The sequence below is a fragment of the Petromyzon marinus genome, chromosome 6 (assembly GCF_048934315.1).
Source record: "Petromyzon marinus isolate PM22_M1 ecotype Great Lakes invasive population chromosome 6, UKy_Petmar_22M1.pri1.0, whole genome shotgun sequence".
NCBI classification, from domain to species: Eukaryota; Metazoa; Chordata; class Hyperoartia; order Petromyzontiformes; family Petromyzontidae; genus Petromyzon; species Petromyzon marinus.
The window spans coordinates 1,191,311-1,196,685 of record NC_133672.1 but is presented as its reverse complement, the minus strand read 5'-3'; positions in this window follow the sequence as shown (position 1 = coordinate 1,196,685).

Genomic DNA, 5,375 nt, shown 5'->3' with positions numbered 1-5,375 from the left:
AGTGTGGGTGGGGCTTGGTGGGTGAGTTTGGGTGGGGCTTGGTGGGTGAGTGTGGGTGTGGCTTGGTGGGTGAGTGTGGGTGGGGCTTGGTGGGTGAGTGTGGGTGGGGCTTGGTGGGTGAGTGTGGGTGAGTGTGGATGGGGTTTGGTGGGTGAGTGTGGGTGGGGCTTGGTGGGTGAGTGTGGGTGGGGCTTGGTGGGTGACTGTGGGTGGAGCTTGGTGGGTGAGTGTGGGTGGGGCTTGGTAGGTGAGTGTGGGTGGGGCTTGGTGGGTGAGTGTGGGTGGGGCTTGGTGGGTGAGTGTGGGTGGGGCTTGGTGAGTGAGTGTGGGTGTGGCTTGGTGGGTGAGTGTGGGTTAGTGTGGGTGGGGCTTGGTGGGTGAGTGTGGGTGTGGCTTGGTGGGTGAGTGTGGGTGAGGCTTTGTGGGTGAGTGTTGGTTAGTGTTGGTGGGGCTTGGTGGTTGAGTGTGGGTGAGGCTTGGTGGGTGAGTGTGGGTGGAGACGAGGTGGATGAGAATTGTCTATTGAGCCACGCGAGATGTGTCGCCAGTTGCCACCTCGTGCTGTATTGCGGAACGCGCTCGCCATTGCATCATACTTCGCACATCGGAGCCATGATGACGTAGGTGGGGCGAAGTTTGCAACTAGCAGTAGATAGTGACTGACGATCAATTAAACACCATTTTGTTCATAATGTTGCAACGGGGTGGTATACCAACTTCTGCTCGAGGCCGTTGCTTACTATATGAGAACGTGCACGTGGAGACCGAGCACGTGGAGGTGATGGTGGAGGCGATAGGAGGGTGGAGATGAAGCTGCATCGCGTATTTCGGGGCCTCTGGGCGAGTGATCTCTCTCTGTTCGCCATCACCCCCCACTCGTTCTACTTATCCCTGCCGCCAGACTTATGGAGGTTACGAGTAGAGCTGCCACGATTAGTTGCTTCATCGACTTCAAATTGGGTGACGTTACCAAGCCCCACCCCGTAACCTCCCGTCCAGCGGCACACGTGGAAACGGGTGAGACTTTTGCTATTTTCGAGTTATTAAGATTAGTCGAGCAAGTGGTCGGGTAAATTGGTGGAATCGTCTCTTCGATGATTGGATGGCCCAGCTCCAGGTGCGAGGCCGATGCGTGCCCCTTCACCCGCTCTTGCGCAAAGACAAAGGTCCCCCGTGTTGCCGACACAGACTCTTGGGGCGAGTGCTGTGTTCACCCGGCGGATGGACGGCTCTCTCGGGCCCGCGTCCACGCGATGTGAGAGTTGGGCGTTTCTTGCTTCATTGCGGGACTCGAGTTTGAATGTTTATTTTTTGACCCAGGGTCACTCTTGCGAACGAGACCGACCATCCTCTTGGTCTCTCGAGTTCTCGCCTCGTTCACTAAAACAAAATAACATCGGAGCTTGAGCATGGCCCGCGAGCAACGATGCCCAATCTCCACTCCCGAGGGTGCTTGCCCGGCGCGACGGACAACATCACGGGGGCCCTCGCATCAGCATTCGAACACGCGTGGCTCGGCCGCGGTGGTTACAGAGCGGTTTATTTCCGCAACAGCTTGTGTTTGTTTCGCATCAAAAAGGGTTATCTCGCTCTCAGGCCCATGCACATCTTTATTTGAAAAAAAAAGCACGTGATTGCTCTAACTTTTTTTACCCGCTGCAAACGGTGAGCCAATTCGTATTTAACAAGTAGTTAGCGGAATCTCTAAACCAATTAATGATCGAGAAAAGCCAAGCAAATGATGTGTGCAGGGGAGCGGGCAAGGTGCGGGTGAGTGGGCGTGCAGGGAGAGACGATATCTTTACCAATCGGTAATTATTTTCGTTTGGTGCGAACTCCCATTACGGGCTTCGCTTTCAATCGAGCGGCGGACCTGTGCTCGTTCTCATCACACCCAGTGGCCAGGATTACGTGCGCCGCGCTAATTGCTTGAACGCACGCGCCGTTAATGAGCCCCTATGCGTGCCAAAAATCACCTTCCCACGTGCGCTCACTCCCCCCCCCCTGCACCGCACACCCCCCACACCCCCCTACACCCCCCACACCCCCCCTACACCCCCCACACCCCCACCCCCCCACACACCCCCCCACACACCCCCCACTTCCCCACCCGTTGCTCACCCCCCAGGGTCCCCAACCCTTGCCTTAATCCTTAATGGCTCCAAATCAAACTCATTCGTTTCCAACCGCCCTTTATCACGGCAGGGGGTTTATTTGCAGCCTCCGACGGATCCACGTTTGAAATAAAACCGACCAGAGACATTTTCGCGAGTTTTGAGCCGAGTTCCCATTTGAACGCATTTGGCAAAAGCTGATGCTTTCCATAATTGATCACAAAGACTTTCCGCTCCCAGCGGAGTGGTTCGCGTAGAGATGGGTGTCGTGGAACCCGCGAGGAGATGGGTGTCGTGGAGATGGGTGTCGTAGAGATGGGTGCCGTGGAACCTGCGTGAACACCCGCGGCGCCTCATCTGCCGTGAACTTTCGCGGGACCGCGAGGGGCGGCCGGTAGCCTGCATCCAGCGGTGGATTGACAGACTACTTACTGCAGACGATTATTGTTATTATCAGTGACATTGTTTCGATTGTCGTATAAATGTAAACACGCAAAGCTACACGGGTTTCGAAATGAATCGTGACATTGTGAAGGATGGCGATGGAGTGGGGAGGCCATCGAGCAGTGGACAGAACTCGGCTGATGATGACATTTATTCAAACCGAATTGGCCGAACATTACAATGCAGGACCCACCTGACCGATGAGACTCTCGGATAAATAAGTTCATTATTCCAAGCAAATATTTGGTATGAGCACCCATAACAATTATTTCATTTAGCAGCTGTTAATGCATAGAATGTAACAGTGAACCACAGCGCTCAGAGCTGATCTCAAACCAATTTCTGCACTTAATGGAATTTTCGATGTCTATTTTTATTTATTATTATTGAATATGTATGTTGAACTTCTTTCGCACCGTACGGTGTCAATCGTGCTAATTGGATGTGTGACATATATCCATATATATTTTTTGTAAAATATAAACGTACCGTAAAAAACACAGCAAACATGTGTTATATTTGTGTCTCCATGTCTTCCCCCCACTTGGTGAATGTGTGGGGATAGTACGCGTTTGCTGGACACGTGCATATTGTGTATTTGCTGAATTCAAAAACAACAATGAGCCATTCAATGAGCATGCCTCTTCAAGGTCAACACAATCAACTGGCAATTGTGCAATGGAATGCACCTGGGCCACTTTCCGCGCTGTCTTTTGAATACGTTTTTTTTATCAAACGTTATTCCGATTGTGCCTTTTGTAAATGTCACGAGACATGAAGGGATCCATCGGAATACTCTCAGCAAGGGGATACGATCATATTTGTGCATTAGAGAACGGCGCGTGGAAGAATATATCACAGAGCTGCATTTCAGATTCCGTGAAGTCACATTATTGTCTCGAAAGGGAGCACACTTTTCGACGACATGCCCTGCTGTCGAGAAAGTGTCCTCGTAATTATAGATGAGCCAATCATTTACAAATCTCCAATAAATTGAAAATCCATTTTAATATTCTGGTTTTAATCTTCATTTGAAGCTGTCGTGACTGCAGGAATCATACTCTCTGCTTCTTTCGGTAAAGTCACGTAGATAGAAAAAATAATAAAAGAAAACACGACGTTTCGGTCGCAACACAAGCGTCCGTCTTCAGGTGAGGTTTTCTTAGAGACGTTCGCCACTTTACAAAAGTACCCCCAGCATCTCAGCAGACCTGGCTTAGTGCTGTGATATTATGAAACTATGCAGTCGTCAATTGACTTGCGGTACTCGCATCTCTTGGCCATCTCACACCCCAGCGGGTTTGGGAGTTTCGCAGTTTTGTGCAATCCACCAACCCTCTGGATCGGTGCACACGCGCCACTTCGCCGGCTCACGGCTTCACAACATCTCCCCAAAACAGCTCAAAGTGTGCATGCGACACGGCTTCGGCCATTGCACTAATAGGACATAAACTGTCTGGGTGCTGAGCAGCAGGAATGTTCTTTATCTGCTTGAACTACTTTTTCTTTTCCAGGAAATTTGTCTCCTGCCATTGGTAAAAAAAAAAACTATATCCACGACGATAAGATGAAAAAAAATGATCCCCGGACAAAATAAAACCGTGTCAAGCACTCAAACACACTTCACTGGAAACCTTCACATCCCATGGGTGCACAACGCCAGATACCAAGAACCAAGATTAGCATAAGGCACTGAAAAAATATTGAAGGCTGAGTGATTGTCTTTTACGTTACGACTCTCTACCAGGTCTGCATTGGGCATTGCACCAAAGCCCGCTGCGGGGTGGAACCCATGCCAACAGGGGCACCCACAGACAGCACAACTTATAATGGCCATTGGTGAGGATACCGATGGTACTAAATCTGGGCCAAGACCCAATGGACATTGTGCAGCGCTCGTCTTTTAATAGTGATCCTGAGGCAGTGTTGAACATTCCACATTTCTATTGCAGAGGCCAGTCACTCTCTCGAACATTCACTGTTGATATTCTTTGGGTCTTTCGGTAAAGCCACGTAGATAGAAAAATAGTATAATTAATAAAATAATAACAATATATGTATCATATTTTTTCTTCCTCAGCAGCTCTCCCGCTATATTTTTCACCTGATGACGATTGCTTGTGTTGCGATCGAAACGTCGTGATATTGTTATTATTTTTCTATCTACGTGGCTTTACCGAAAGACCCAATGAAAATGAATTCCAGCAGTCACAAAAGCTTTAAGTCAAGATTCACTGTTGACTTGCCACGTTGTGGTGATCATTTCATTGGCCCCAGAGGGACAATGGCCTGAGTCAACCGTTTCATCGATTGGGTCAAATTTCCCAAAAGCGAAAGCTCATTTATTGCAATGGATTCACAGGCCGATGGTGGACCCCAAGAAACCGGATAGGGGTCCGGGGCAATGCAAACGTCTCAGGGTGCTCTTTACAGGCCGATCCGCATCTCTCTACAAGACTCCGGCTCGTTACGTGACTACACAATCACAAAGGCAAAACGAAGGTGGCGAATACGTCCAGTGAGTCTTTATTCTCAAGCCGACGGCGGGACGGCGCGTGCTCTCTGTTGGGCCAGCTGCGCAGGGCACTACCTGCGGCACCGATGAGCGGCGTGAGGTGGGCAGCCTGAGCTAAATTCCTGGCCGTGGCTAACGTCAGTGCTAACAATTATATGAACCAGTGTGGTGAAGTATGGCTAAGCAACCCCGGTGTGCAAGAGGACATGGGCAGGCTTTCATCCGGCAGTTGATTGACGGTGGGCTGTGACTGGTGGCGGCGAGGGGTTTGCGGATCACACGAATGTTGTGAAACTCCCTTC